The 16,526-nt window shown below is 40.0% G+C and overlaps 1 non-coding gene across 1 annotated transcript; it reads left to right on the forward strand.

The window, feature by feature from the left end:
* The first annotated feature begins 16,238 nt into the window (after nucleotides 1-16,238).
* Trnas-cga lies at nucleotides 16,239-16,313 on the forward strand. Its single transcript has one exon. It is a non-coding gene; the product is annotated as a tRNA-Ser (tRNA).
* Nucleotides 16,314-16,526: the final 213 nt, after the last annotated feature.

A 16,526-nucleotide genomic window follows, 5' to 3' on the forward strand; every position in this document is an offset into this window, starting at 1 on the left:
AAAGAGGATGAGGTGTTAGTACTGTGCTAGGCATAGCTTAGAGGTTACGTTTTACTAGAAAAGGAAAAAAGAAGGAAGAAACAGTGAGAGGTGTTATGTGGAATGTTGGATGTTTTATAACCATTATTATTTACTTGTCTAATTTTTTTTACCAAATCCCTAGTCTGTTTTATCTAAGTACCCCTTCAATGTATAAAATGTATTGCATAACAGGTAATTTTTAGCTACCTTTTTAAATAAGTGTATTTTTGCAATTTCTTTAATCTCTTTTGGTAATTTATTGTACACTTTTATTCCTTGGTGGAAAATGCTGTTTTGAGTTTTATGTTTATTTCTTCTTGGTAAATGTGAGTTGAGTCTCAAAATGTTCAAGTGTGAGTAATTTCTAAAGAACCAAACTGCTCAGGTCATCGGTCCCCAGACTTACACACTATTTAAACTAACTTCAACTATACTAAGAACAACATACATACCTATGCCCGAGTGAGGACTCGAACCTCCGGCGGGAGGTAATCTGAGTCTAGCTCTTGTTCCACAGTCATGGACAGAGCTTGTGGGGCGGCGGTTAGAAAATTTACTGTTGTATAAATGTTTGAATTTTGAAACACTTCCCAGCCGATGCACCATATGTGGGGCGGCAGGTGGGGTTAATTGTTATTATTTAAATGTTCCTATTATTTATGCTGTTGTTTAGCCGTTCTCAACACTACAATATTGGCAACCAGAACGTGATTAGCAAAACGTGAAGCCTGTAATTAGAATTCCTAGTGCCCACTTCATCGGAGAAATACACTTATAGCTACAGCTTGTAGCTCTGAGACATTAGGAGATTGTCTGGGATTCATAATCGAAAACAATTTTCTAAAATAGTTCAGTATATTCTGAAAGTCACAGATGAAAAAAAAGAAGAATCTACACAATCTGACTAACAGAGCAGTTCAGAGTCTAATGCGCTGATGCAACTATAACTGTCCAAATTAAATGTTTAAATGAATGCTCCCCATAATTTGATGATAATGTTCATCAAACGCCACGCTAAATAATGGCAGAATGTCTGTCCCGCGACGGCACGTGAAAATACGACATACGCAAACTGAAGATAGATTATTAAAGTCATCCCAGAATTAACACTTCACTCAAAAATGATTTCATGGTTACGCGTATCCCGAGTAACTTAATACGGCATCCGAAGCTGTTTATAGCAATGATACCGACGCGACGCGACTCCCGACACAGATGGTGTGCTATTCAGCATCTGGAGAGAACTGGGGCCTTCCTACCTCTCGCAGCGTTCTTATATACAAAGCCGCGGTGCGGACGGCTAAGGGAACGCCTGATCAAATCGGCTCTCCCGACTAGCCACTGGACTAGTAATGTACCACTTTAAGTTACCGAATAAATCATAGCTTCTTTTGCTGATGGCCGATGAAACTCTCAATTTAAATGTGCATTCAGCACACAGGTAAGTAATCATAATAAAAGTTTGACGTGGCTAAGTTAAATATTTTGGGCGAGAGAATTAATTTAATTACACTATACGCAGTAGACGAGCTCTGAACTTGCCCTATGGAGATACGCTATCACTATAGTTTTATAGTTATTCAAATGAAACTTCCCACATCTTTATGGTTATAGCGGATCTCCATTCTACTTAAATATAAACATCCTAGCCTTATTTATTAGCCTACTTAATCTATCTTGCTTCCTTAAGTTTTAAGACAAAAACCAGAAAATTATGAATTTAAACTAAAATCTTAATTTGTGAGATCCAAAGTACTGTTTCTATTAAATTATTATGGAAAAGGAATCTAAATATAATTTTTTAAATGTCTAGCTCTTTTCGGCTGCGCCAATTATTTTTACAGAAAAACGTCCAAATTTCGAAAATGGTTAAAGTTATCGAACTGATATTCAACACATACTAATTTAGTATTACTCCTGACATGCTAGAACCGTTTCAGGTTATTTGCTTAATTTTTAAAGTATTGCGCAACATTTATGACGTCAGAGCTAGTTACAGCGGACTGGCTGGCACACAATGGAAAGACTGATGTGAAAATACTACGGCGTGAGTAGGCTGCTTCTCTACAAGCTGTTTGTGGAGTAATTACCAATGTTATTTTTGATGTATACAACTGACTGGTCAATGTATTCACACAGAGGAGTTAAAATCCCTGGTGTTATGAAAAGATCTTTAAAATGAGCTCAACTATTATTTATGGTTATTATTCTTATGGCTCTTTTCTGGAGTTTGAAAATTGTGTCCATGTTTTGTGAATTCGTTCCCCCCCCCCCCCCCCAAAAAAAAATGCCATAGGTAAGAACTGAGTGTACATATGAATAGTATGTACATAAAAGGCACTGCATATTACACACTGATGATAGGATTGTAAGGGCATAACATGATGATGACATTCTGTTTGCAAGTACCTTTACGTGTTCACCTCACTTCAACTGAGAATCAATATTCATTACCGAGCGAGGTGGCGCAGTGGATAGCACACTGGACTCGCATTCGGGAGGACGACGGTTCAATCCCGTCTCCAGCCATCCTGATTTAGGTTTTCCGTGATTTCCCTACATCGTTTCAGGCAAATGCCGGGATGGTTCCTTTGAAAGGGCACGGCCGATTTCCTTCCCCATCCTTCCCTAACCCGAACTTGTGCTCTGTCTCTAATGACCTCGTAGTCGACGGGACGTTAAAAAAACACTAGCCTAACCAATATTCATTCCTAGAAATTTTGCTTTTGTTACACAGTCTATAGAGGTGCCATCTACATTTAATTTAACACTGTAATTTTCCCTCTTCAAAGTGAAATTCATAGCATGTTTTTTTATGTTCAGTGTCACTTTATTGCTTACTGACCAATCGTAAACGTCCTTGAGAGTTTCATTTCTGCATCATGTTTTAAGTTGATTATTTGCACCCTGTCTTATCTGTTCTTTTGTTCTGATGGTGGCTTATTAGCAGTTGAAATCGGTCAACCTTGTCACATTAATCGTCTCGCCAAGCCTCCTAACTTCAGTTGCACTAGAAACCACTACTGCTCCAGCCGCAGTCCATATCACTTCAGAGTCTATGCTAGGTTAACGACATTTTAGTTCGCTTTCAAATGCAATAGACTCTAGTATTTACACATAATTTATTGTTTCCTATTTTATCCATGGAGTTACAAAGCGTCCAGAAACTAGGAAATTATTTTTAGAGGTAAAGATTGAGAAAGCAGCCCAATGGTGCTGTACAACTATGTTGTTGTTGTCTTCAGTCCTGAGACTGGTTTGATGCAGCTCTCAATGCTACTCTATCCTGTGCAAGTTTCTTCATCTCCCAGTACTTACTGCAACCTACATCCTTCTGAATCTGCTTAGTGTATTCATCTCTTGGTCTCCCTCTACGATTTTTACCCTCCACGCTGCCCTCCAAAGCTAAATTTGTGATCCCTTGATGCCTCAGAACATGTCCTACTAACCGGTCCCTTCTTTTTGTCAAGTTGTGCCACAAACTCCTCTTCTCCCCAATTCTGTGCAATACTTCATCAATAATTATGTGATCTACCCATCTAATCTTCAGTATTCTTCTGTAGCACCACATTTCGAAAGCTTCTATTCTCTTCTTGTCCAAACTATTTATCGTCCATGTTTCACTTCCATACATGGCTACACTCCATACAAACACTTTCAGAATGACTTCCTGACACTTAAACCTATACTCGATGTTAACAAATTCCTCTTCTTCAGAAACGCTTTCCTTGCCATTGCCAGTCTACATTTTATAACCTCTCTACTTCGACCATCATCAGTTATTTTGCTCCCCAAATAGCAAAACTCCTTTACTACTTTAAGTGTCTCATTTCCTAATCTAATTCCCTCAGCATCACCCGACTTAATTCGACTACATTCCATTGTCCTCGTTTTGCTTTTGTTGTTGTTCATCTTATATCCTCCTTTCAAGACACTGTTCATTCGGTTCAGCTGCTCTTCCAAGTCCTTTGCTGTCTCTGATAGAATTACAATGTCATCGGCGAACCTCAAAGTTTTTATTTCTTCTCCATGGATTTTAATACCTATTCCGAATTTTTCTTTTGTTTCCTTTACTGATTGCTCAATATACAGATTGAATAACATCGGGCAGGGGCTACAACCCTGTCTCATTCCCTTCCCAACCACTGCTTCCTTTTCATGTCCCTCGACTCTTATAACTGCCATTTGGTTTCTGTACAAATTGTAAATAGCCTTTCGCTCCCTGTATTTTACCCCTGCCACCTTTAGAATTTTAAAAGAGAGTATTCTAGTCAACACTGTCAAAAGCTTTCTCTAAGTCTACAAATGCTACAAACGTAGGTTTGCCTTTCCTTAATCTTCCTTCTAAGATAAGTCGTAGGGTCAGTATTGCCTCACATGTTCCAATATTTCTACGGAATCCAAACTGATCTTGCCCGAGGTCGGCTTCTACCAGTTTTTCCATTCGTCTGTAAAGAATGTGTGTTAGTATTTTGCAGCTGTGACCTATTACACTGATAGTTCGGTAATTTTCACATCTGTCAACACCTGCTTTCTTTGGCATTGGAATTATTATATTCTTCTTGAAGTCTGAGGGTGTTTCGCCTATCTCATACTTCTTGCTCACCAGATGGTAGAGTTTTGTCAGGACTGGCTCTCCCAAGGCCGTCAGTAGCTCTAATGGAATGTTGTCTACCTCTGGGGCCTTGTTTCGTCTCAGGTCTTTCAGTGCTCTGTCAGACTCTTCACGCAGTATCGTATCTCCCATTTCATCTTCATCTACATCCTCTTCCATTTCCATAATATTTTCCTCAAGTACATCGCCCTTGTATAGACCCTCTATATACTCCTTCCACCTTTCTGCTTTCCCTTCTTTGCTTAGAACTGGGTTTCCATCTGAGCTCTTGATATTCATACACGTGGCTCTCTTTTCTCCAAAGGTCTCTTGTAACGCCGGAAATGCATATCCTCCTATTTCCATCTATTGTACTATTATTTTTTTCCTTGTTTTGTTACCTCAAGATATGACATTTCTGTCTCTTTATGTATTGTAATTGCTTTACTGTTTGTATATATATATTTATGCACTTATGTCGATGTATAATTGGTTTGTTTCGTAAATATTATTTGTATTTTTACGCTGGGTCTTGCCTAGGGAAAACTGCTATCGAACGATTACATCGATGGGTCGTGTGAAGAATCAAAGTGTGTAGGATCTTTGGTAGTGTTAACTCTGCCGCGTGGAGCGCGGGCAGAGCAGAGAGGGTCTGGCGGGAGTAGCGAGTGGAGCAGGTGTGTTGTGTGACGCTCCCGCGAGTTGCCGCGCTTTCGGGGTTTGGCAGCATGTAATTGCGCTCGACTCGCGATGATAGTTTCTGACATGGTGTCGCGGACGGGAAGCATTAGCTGGCGCACATCAAGAGCCCGTTTCGCCTGGTGACCGTGTCGAGAAGAAGGTGCGCCAACATCCAGCTTCTGCAACAGCGACGGCCGACAATGAGTGACTGTCGCCACCTCCTCGATCGACGGCTTCAAACCTTCAATCAACCAACAAGGAAGACTAAAAGCACGTAAAGTTTCAGAACTGTATGGCAGACCTCAGCTTTTCAAATTGTTCCATTTGCCTCGCAAAATTACAGCAACTTAGCATGAACCTTTGTTGCTCATTGTCCCAATTGCATTGCCAAGCAGGGTCCCTTCCTTTTCCGAAATGAACCCGAGTGTCGTTGAAATTCAAACGCCAGCATAATTCCATTTCACTGCTTTAATTTCAAAGTTCAATTCAAGCATTAGCTGGCTACAATAGTTAGATTACACAAGCACAAATTAAGAGTGCGAGTTTTGTTACCGTATTTTAGTTACCTGTGACTGCAGCTCAGCTTGGTACGTACTAAATTTTACTATTGTTAATAGTTCAGAATCATTTAATTCAAGTTCAAAGTTAAATCTCTTGTTTCTAAATTGCGTAGAGTCAAGTTGCTTTTGAAATGATTGTTGAGGTAGTCCAAGACTAACCGCATTTTACTGGATTTCGATGTGCTTCAGAAAGAAAGCTCACTATTAACTTCAGTCACTAAATTAACTTTCGATTTTCCGGTTTTATTAATTCTTTTGCTAAATTAAGTCAGAGTGTAGCGAAATTTATTACTTCTGACAAGCTTTCAGTTTTCACACTACACGTGTCAACCTTCAGTTGCCACGCTTCTAGTGTTAATTATAGGTGTAATAACCTTTCTTTTTCAGTTACTTTAGTAATTGTCCTTAGGACTGGCGACCGTGATTTCCCCCAAATCTCAAATATCTAATTACCGCTAGTTAATTGTTAACGTAACGGCCGCACATTTACTTTCTTTATTAACTTTACCCCTTTTCAAAATTAATTTCCACCAGTATCATTTGCATTTTTCCTTTCATTTAGATGTAACCCTTTCCTCCCTCTTTACCGATAGATTAACTTCGGTGACGATTGCTTTTCCCAAATTTCCATTAGGTACACGCGGTTTAATTTTTCACTGTCTTTAAGGTCGATAAGTGAGGGGGTAGGTTACACTCTTTAATTTTCCTGTAGGCAGTCTCTATCTTACCCCTAGTGAGATAAGCCTCTACATCCTTACATTTGTCCTCTAGCCATCCCTGCTTAGCCATTTTGCGATTCCTGTCGATCTCATTTTTGAGACGTTTGTATTCCTTTTTGCCTGCTTCATTTACTGCATTTTTATATTTTCTCCTTTCATGAATTAAATTCAATATTTCCTCTGTTACCCAAGGTTTTCTACTAGCCCTCGTCTTTTTACCTACTTGATCCTCTGCTGCCTTCCCTACTTCCTCCCTCAGAGCTACCCATTCTTCTTCTACTGTATTTCTTTCCCCCGTTCCTGTCAATTGCTCCCTTATGCTCTCGCTGAAACTCTGTACAACCTCTGGTTTTTTCTGTTTATCCAGGTCCCATCTCCTTAAATTCCCATCTTTTTGCACAACTATAGATAGCAGGAAAAGGGGCACAACTATCTGAGGGATAATTTCTGTGATTAAGACATTTCCAGTGAAAACACTGGTCAATATTAAATCGCCTACTCCATAGACAGTGTCTAGTTTCATAATTCAGACCAACAGTTTTCAAACTGTGGGCCGCGACGGGCAAGCAAGGGGAGCGTGGTGTATGAAACCACACATGGTTCCAGAAACTCTGCTTTTAACCACAGTGACTGAAATAGCATCAATTATGATTGGTGACTCATTTGCACAACAGATTAAAAGTATTCCTATCTCTTATCACAAAGTGAGAAGGAGAATTTTAAAAATTTCTGAGGATTTACTGGAGTAGTTAATCGATAAATTGGATAACATCTGTTTTACACGTCATGTGAAAGAAGCGAATGATATTCGTAAAGATGCTCATTTAATTACTGACTTTCGTTTCGTTGACGAGTTTAATACTCTAGAGGAATTGCTTTTCTGCGAGCCGATACTGCAAACAGCTGCAGTTCACAGCCTGTTTCACGTAGTCAATACTTGTTTAATTAAAACTGGTTATCATGGAATATGTGCGTTAGAGTATGCACTGATGGAGATCTCTCAGTGTCTGGAACTCACGGTGGACTGCAAGTGAAAGTTAAAGCTGTAGCTCGTGATACAGCATAGACTCACTGCATGATGCATCACGAGGTTCTGGTCCCTACAGAACTTAGCCGACCCACTGATGAAGTGACTGTGACGTGTCGTATCGTGTCTGCGTAGTGTGCTGCGTTGTGGTTCCGATTATTTTTAAATATACTTCAAATGCAAATGAAAGTTACTGCTACTGTTATTGATCTTTGCATTAAAAACTGATACTATTTCCGGAAAACCACATTAATACTAAAATGCTACTGTCGTGCCATCAACACTCTGATCCTATATCAATATTTTTAACTACTTGTTGGCAAAAGCGCAAATGGTTTGGGTAAACTACTTCCACACACATCAGACCAATAAATCTCAGTAGGGCATGAATTAATATAGTTCTCAGGAATTTCTCTCAGAAATGGATTCGTCTGTATGTAACTGTTGCTAATATTCACGGTAAGCTGAGCGCCCTCGGCAGCATATGTTGGTACGACCATAGTGTTTACAAAAAACCATGAAATTTTGTTATTAAACATTCACTTTTAACCTTAGGGAAGGATTGAATGAACTTTTTCATAGGTAAATAGGCTTGACGAGCTGTAATTGACAACATTAGTTCGGGGTCCAGTGGTTGGTGGAAGTAACAACGGGATTGGTGGTAGCGGCGAGAATATAAACTGTACATCATTTTGGAACAGAGCGAAGAACGGACTAAACCGAAAATCGACTTGTTCGTTCAACACTTTATCCGGTCCCTTTATTTTGCTCTTAAAAATCTAAAGTTCCTCCAAAATATCCAACTGCATATCTTTCGATGCGTGATGCAAAACCTTAAGTGTACTGTATATAGTACCAACACGATGACTCATTTTAAGTGCTGTCCAAAAGCGGTCTTATTAGAAGGACATGTACGTTCTTTGAAGCGGGTAACAAAACTTCTGTCCGTTTCTTCAGTATAAAATGATCGACATGATACAAATTGCAACTTATATACGCCAGATGAATTATATTTACCATCCACCTGAGCCTGTCTCAGCTCGCCGAGCCTATATTTCAGCTCATGCCTTAGTTGCCCCCTAGTACGGAATCCTACCCTAAATCTCTTTGGGAAGGAACGGACCAACTTTTTGGAGATCGGTTCAAAAATGGTTCAAATGGCTCTGAGCACTATGGGACTTAACATCTACTTAAACCTGAGTGACCTAAGGAATCACACACATCCATGCCCGAGACAGGATTCGAACCTGCGACCGCAGCGGGCACGCGATTCCAGACTGAAGCGCCTAGAACCGCACGGCCACACCGGCCGGCGGAGATCGGTCCCCTACATTGCAACATTAGGTACTTTTCTATATCATCTATCCTTGGCGGTGTCACCTGGCAATGCTCATTGTACACACAGGAGACCAGTGATTGCCTATAGCCACCAGCCAGCGCAACTTGCTTCAAAATATTTAACTCTTTATAAACTTCGTCCTCATTTAGAGCCAGATTGAACAGTCGTGCTAACATAGTGCGAAAATAGGCCATCTTTTGTCTAGTGGGATTAGTGGAATCACTGTATATTATGACATCAGACTGCATTGGCCGTAGGTCTCATCGTTTCTCGTAATAAGCAGATCCAGAGAAATCAGTTTCCTATCCAATTCAAGTGCCCTTCACAATCATGAAAACATCATCAACATATCTTTTATAAAAAAAAAAAAAAACAATGTCGTCAGGGAGATCCTGACTCAGTTTAAAAATTCTACTCTCCAAATCATTAATAAAAATGTAGCCAGTAACCCTGAGAGGCAATTTCCCATAGCAAGGCCAGATGGCTGCTGGTAGATCTTATTATCAAAACCAAATTAACTGTACGACTTGCTGAACCGGAGGAGATCAAGAACCTCAGTTAGCTCCCCGTTGCTCATAGCGGCATTATGCAAAATGTTATTCTTGATAAGGGAAAGGGTTCCCTCGACTGGGATATTGGTGTACAAATTCACAATATCATATCACTTGACATCGTAAGTTTCTGGCATTCAGCCACAAAAACCGCACTATTCATTACACTATAATTACTAGTGAACTTATACATTCCTTACAGTTCCTGAAAAAGAAATTTGTCAAGAGGGGTAAGTGGAGAACCTATGCCGTCAATTAGAACACATACACTTCTTTTAGTCGTATTTAGCTTCAGCTGCGCGCTAAGAACACGCAAATTTGGATTGATACATATAAGTCTCCGTTGTCCCCTTGGTGTCATTAAGAACTGAAATCCGTCTATTTTCTTTTTTAAAGCCACATTCACAAACTTTGTTGGATTCTTATCAATAGGTCGCATGCTATTACATGTCAAAAAATCGAAGACTTTTTCCTGTTCATTACCTCTTATAAGACGACTAACGTATTTCCTTGATCGGCTTTCATTATTAAAGGGTTTCCTCTATGTGATTTACCACTGATGCCCGCCAAAACCCGCTGCTCGCTATGCCTAGCCATACTGCCCTTAGCTCTGAGACGCTCCTTAGCTAACAGTTCCTGCATTTTGACAGCTAGTAACGTGTCCTCACGGTAATTCAATTTGCCGTATGTGCATGACGCCTAAACTTCACTCTCAGTCATAGGCAGCCGAAGTGAATAACCTGGTCCCTTGTTCAAAAATAAAGTTTCCTCATCGGTAAACTGGATATTAGTCAAATTAACAACCCTGACGGCAATAGTATGTGACTCAGGAACAGCACTATTCACAGCCCTATATAGACCAAATCGCCTAAGCTTACTATATGGTATGCTTCGTATTACATTCCATTTTTCACTAACATATGGGTCAACTCGTTCTCTAAAGAACTGGAATTGCAAGTATCCAATGCACGCTACCAATTTCAAATGCAAAAATAAACGTATTTGTTAAATTTGTCTTTTGTACCATCGGCCATTCTAACTTCACTCCTAACCCACATGGCTTCCGCCCTGCTTTTTAACCGTCACTGCACTTTTTGCGTTGTTGGTGATACTCAGCTTTTTATATTTCGGAATAATACCATTCTGGATTGCTGATAACAAAGGCGGGCAACAATAGAGGACTGAAGCTACATAAAACTGTGTTAAATATCTCAGGTGAGGTCAATATATTACAAATAAAAGAAGTTTCTTTTTATAATTAGGGAAAGCACTTAGGTAAATAACAGATTCAATTATTCATCTTGAGGTTGAAGCTTTTTTGTCCGTGTTTGCTTTAACAATACATATGTTTCTGGATGAGGTCCGCCTTTAGCAAAACACAATTTTGTTTTTTATCTCAAACATGTTTCACTGCGGTCATCAGTGGGCTTTTATTTTATGGCTGTTAAACATAAAGAATGTTCTTTACTGTTTGTACAGTTGTAAATATTAGTTTTTAAATCGTAATTCCAGATTTTCGAAGAAACACATAAAATTATGAATTCATACCTTTTTACCACAAGGTGTGGTTTTCCTAATGTGTTATGTTTTTACAGTGGCTAGTTTATTTCACAGTTTGTCATCTGCAACCGTTTACAACTTGATGTAGACAAATTATTTATGCAAAAATTACGATTTGGAAAACTGTTAGGGCTAATTAATTAATTCCATGTGAAAGGTTGTGTGTGTGTGTGTGTGTGTGTGTGTGTGTGTGTGTGTGTGTGTGTGTGTGTGTGTCTATTTACATTATGTTTCATTTACGTTTTCTGTTTTCCTCATTTTCTTCACTGTGTTATTGATCTCTCACTGTCACTGTTTCAATGTTTACCAGCTGTAAAAGCAAGATGGTGAGCAATGGAAAGTTGAAGGTGTAAAAACAAGAACAGTTGAATACCACATCATATGGTAAAAAGGTATGAATTCATAATTTTATGTGTTTCTTCGAAAATTTCTAATTACGATTTAAAAACTAATATTTACATGTATACAAACAGTAAAGAGATTCTTTATGTTTAATAGCTATAAAATAAAAGCTCACTGATGATTCCGAAGCTGCAGTGAATCATGTTTGGGATAAAAAACGAAATTATGTTTTGCTAAGGGCGGACAACATCCAGAAACATATGCAGTCAATTATTGTCAACAGGCCTGTATTTTAATAAGAACTATTACAATCACGTCCCTCTAACTCAGCAGTAATCTTATGAGAGCTAGAGTCAGCGTTTGTTCTCTGGACAAAAGAAGGAAAGAACAGTAATTATTAATGTCTTTTGGAGTCAGGATCAAAGATGACACAGGCATACGTAATTGTTCATCAACGTTGCTGATCACCTATTATCACTCGCTTCAGATGCTGTCTTTCGTTTGCTATCGTACTTTCAGTTTATCACACGGGTCAAAAATTATTCTGTCGGTTTTTCAGTAAATCCTAACCAGGAGACAGTACATGCTTCAGACTTTAATAGAGAGAGTTAAAATTATTACGGCAAAATCTATAAATTCAAGACTTTTTAAAGTGCTATGTGAGAAAATGGATACTGAACACCACTGCTCGGATTTAGTCAAACCTGATGGCTTTCATGCGGTAAAGTACTGAAAAGAATGTTTGAACCGAGGAATTACGCATTCTGGCTCTTAAAAAAGAAAAGTATCTCTTTGGTAACTGTTTCAACACAGAAGATTTTCTACTGAAAGGGCTTATCTCAATGACATTTTCGGGAAACTAACTATTCTCAACATTTTTCTGTACAGGCAACTGTACGGTCTTGGAATGAAAAAGCGAAAACTTTCATAGAAAAATTAGGTTTGTGACATAACCAAATGAAAAATGGCATGTTGTACATGTTTCCCATTCTAGTGTCACTATTAGATAATGCGATACTTTCAGTGGAGATAAAAGCCTCCCTTCTTCGTCATCTTGTAATACAAAAAGCCCACTTCGAAAAACAATTCAGCAACGATCTGTATAAATTTAATTGGATTACAAATCCATTCAGAAAGGCTCCTGGACCATCATGTCTATATACAAAAGGGCATGAACAACTTAGCCATCTCATTTGTACTGTTCCACTGAGGAGCAAATTTAATGAAATGTCTTTGTTGGGGTACTGGATACAAATTAGCGAGGAATTCGCAACGCCGAGCGAAAAGGAAATGAGGATCGTGAATCCTTTTGTAGCAACATACATGTGCGAGACTGCCTTTTCAGCTTTAGCAGCTACGAAGTCCAACTATTGTTCAAACTTAAATGTAAGCAAAGAACTTCGAGTGATTCTTTCTGCTATCAGATAAAGTCTTGAGACTCACACTGAAGTTTGTAATTTAAGTTCTTAATGCTCTTCTAATCCTTGTTTGCTGAATTGTAAATATTGTACTTTTCATAGTTTTGAATAAATGAATATGTGATAAAGATAAATAATTTGTTTTGTATCCCCGTTATAATAATTCATTTAGTCCTGGTTTCTGTTGAGTGAAATCCTTCAAACTGAATTTGAATTTGGTAAAACTGAGAATAAGGCAAAGAAAATATAAAAAATGGTTATTTTTATCAAGAAAATAGGCTGCACCGGGTAGGGGCCTATTTTATTTTTCCTCGCTAAGGGGAACCTAGAGCGAAAAAGTTTGAGAACCGCTGATTTGGGCAAGAGAACTGTTTGGTGCGAAAAGTGACAATTGACTAGAAACAGTAAAAAGTGTGAAGTCGTTCACATGCACAATGAAATGAACCACTTAAATTACAGATAGATAAAAGATACAAACTTAGAAGCTATCAATTTAGCTTAATACCTAGGGATTGCGATTGTGATCAACTAAAACTGGAATCATTAAATAGAAAATGTTTGGGGAAGACGAACCAAAGGCTGTGCTTTATTGGCAGAAAATTTACAAAGCGCATCGTGTGAAACCCAGCTCGCATTATTCGTCCACGAGACTCAGAGGGTGATAGACACGGGTTCCCAGGTAGATGTCGTGTTTGTTGACTTCCGCAAGGCGTTTGATACAGTTCCCCACAGTCGTTTAATGAATAAAGTAAGAACATATCGACTATCAGACTAGTTGTGTGATTGGATTGAAGAGTTCCTGGACAAGAGAAGGCAGCACGTCATTCAAAAATGGTGAGAAGTCTTCCGAAATAAGAGTGATTTCAGGTGTGCCGCAGGGGAGTGTCGTAAAAGCGTTGCTATTATCAGTATACATAAACGACCTTGTGGATAACATCGGAAGTTCACTGAGGCTTTTAGCGGATGATGCTGTAGTATATCGAGGGGTTGTCACAATGGAAAATTGTACTGAAACGCAGGAGGATCTGCAACGAATTGACGCATGGTGCAGGGAATGGCAATTGAATCTCAATGTACGCAAGTGTAATGTGCTGCGAATACACAGAAAGAAAGATCCTTTATCATTTAGCTACAATATAGCAGGTCAGCAAATGGAAGCAGTTAATTCCATAAATTATCTGGAAGTAAGCATTAGGAGTGATTTAAAATGGAATGACCATATAAAATTAATGGTCGATAAAGCAGATGCCAGACTGAGATTCGTTGGAAGAATCCTAAGGAAATGCAATTCGAAAACAAAGGAAGTAGGTTACAGTACACTTGTTCGCCCACTGCTTGAATACTGGTCAGCAGTGTGGGATCCGTACCAGATAGGGTTGTTAGAAGACATAGAGAAGATGCAACGGAGAGCTGCGCGCTTCATTACAGGATCATTTAGTAATCGCGAAAGCGTTACGGAGATGATAGATAAAGTCCAGTGGAAGACTCTGCAAGAGAGACGCTCAGTAGCTCGGTACGGGCATTTGTTGAAGTTTCGAAAACATACCTTCACCGAGGAGTCAAGCAGTATATTGCTCCCTCCTACGTATATCTCGCGAAGAGACCATGAGGATAAAATCAGAGAGATTAGAGCCCACACAGAGGCATACCAACAATCTTTCTTTCCACGAACAATAAGTGACTGGAATAGAAGGGAGGACCGATAGGGGTACTCAGAGTGCCCTCCACCACACACCGTCAGGTGGCTTGCGGTGTATGGATGTAGATGTAGATGTAGATGTAGACAGACTGCCTGCATTACGCTTGTTCGCCCTCTTCTGAAGTACTGTTGCGCAGTGCGGGATTCTTATCAGATAAGACAGGCGGAGGACATCGAAAAAGTACAAAGAAGGACAGCTATTTTTGTATTATCTTTGAAAAGGGGAGAGAGCATCGCGCATGTACACTCTAAGACAAAAAAGTGACACACAGCGAAGTAATTATTCAAATGCAACGGAAAACGGTAGATGTGATGTACATGTACAGACAAATATATCATTACAATTTCAGAAAAAGTGGATGATGTATTCAAGAGAAAGAGCAAGTCAATAACGCGTTGCTTCACCTCTGCCCCTCATGAGAACAGTTATTCGGCTTAGCATTCATTGACAGTGTTGTTGGATGTCCTCATGATGGATACTGGGCCAAAATCTGCTCAATTGAAGAGTTCGATCGTCAAAATCAAGAGGTGATTGGAGTACCTACCCTACTGCTCCTAACTTTCTCAATTGGGCAGAGATCCGGAGATCTCGCTGGCCAAGGCAGGGTTTTGCGGGTATGAAGACGAGCAGCAGAAATTATCACACTGTGCAGGCGGGCATTCTCTTGCTGAAATGTAAGACCAGGATGGCTTCTGTTGTGTACATAGTTCCGCGTAGTCAGCGCGTACACAACTATCCCAATAGAGCGCGCCCCGCTAAGCACAACAGCGCAGGCGCAGCGCTCGTCCGTCTCCGCACTACGAGATCGCGCTGCCATAGAGACGGACCAAATTCTGCTTCCGCCGATCCGCGTATTAATGTGTAACGCAGCCAATGAGATGGCTGCTAAAGTAGAACCTTTTCTCCTCGCGGATCACACTCGCGCAGTGATACCTGAACGCGCGAGGTATTATAACGAGTGTACAGACATCCGAATAGTCGGTCTGCATTAGTCTGCACCAGTCTGTACCAGTCTGCATTAGTCTGTACCAGTCTATAGTCAAGTTTCAGTCTGCGCCTAATAAGATTACCATATTCTTGTACATAGCCATGAAGATAAATGAATGGACACTTTGTCAAGTATCAGAGGTATGTGAGAATAAGATTAAAGTACCAAGACCATAGGAACTTCAGATTGTCAATTGTAAATAGCATCCAGAACCAAGTTAAGTAATTTTTATCCTTGTTATTATTTTAATAAATGTGTGTGAAAATTAATCAAGTTCTAGAATGAAATTTTCACTCTACAGCGGAGTGTGCGCTGATGTGAAACTTCCTGACAGATTAAAACTGTGTGCCGGACCGAGACTCGAACTCGGGACCTTTGCCTTTCGCGGGCAAGTGCTCTACCGACTGAGCTACCCAAGCACGACTCACGCCCGTCCTCACAGCTTCAATTCTGCCAGTATCTCGTCTCCTACCTTCCGAACTTCGCAGAAGCTCTCCTGCGAACCTTGCAGAACTAGCACTCCTGGAAGAAAGGATATTGCGGAGACATGGCTTAGCCACGGCCTTGGGGTTATTTCTAGAATGAAATTTTCACTCTACAGCGGAGTGTGCACTGATATGAAACTTCCTGGCAGATTAAAACTGTGTGCCGGACCGAGACTCGAACTTGGGACCTTTGCCTTTCGCGGGCAAGTGCTCTACTGGCAGAATTGAAGCTGTGAGGACGGGGCGTGAGTCGTGCTTGGGTAGCTCAGTTGGTAGAGCATTTGCCCGCGAAAGGCAAAGGTCCCGAGTTCGAGTCTCGGTCCGGCACACAGTTTTAATCAAGTTCTGTTTAAAGTTGGTCACCGTCAATCTGCTACTCTAAGCGTACGAGTGGCATTTCTATCGTATGACCTAACGGCAGAAGATAAACACGCCACGATAAGACCACGAGTCATATTGCTGACACTCGCTTACTTCCTTAGAGCGACAAGTCACATAATCTGACGGTGTGTGTACCGAAGGTCTTACAGTATGCACACCA

The sequence above is a fragment of the Schistocerca americana genome, chromosome 2 (genome assembly GCF_021461395.2).
Source record: "Schistocerca americana isolate TAMUIC-IGC-003095 chromosome 2, iqSchAmer2.1, whole genome shotgun sequence".
Lineage (NCBI taxonomy): Eukaryota > Metazoa > Arthropoda > Insecta > Orthoptera > Acrididae > Schistocerca > Schistocerca americana.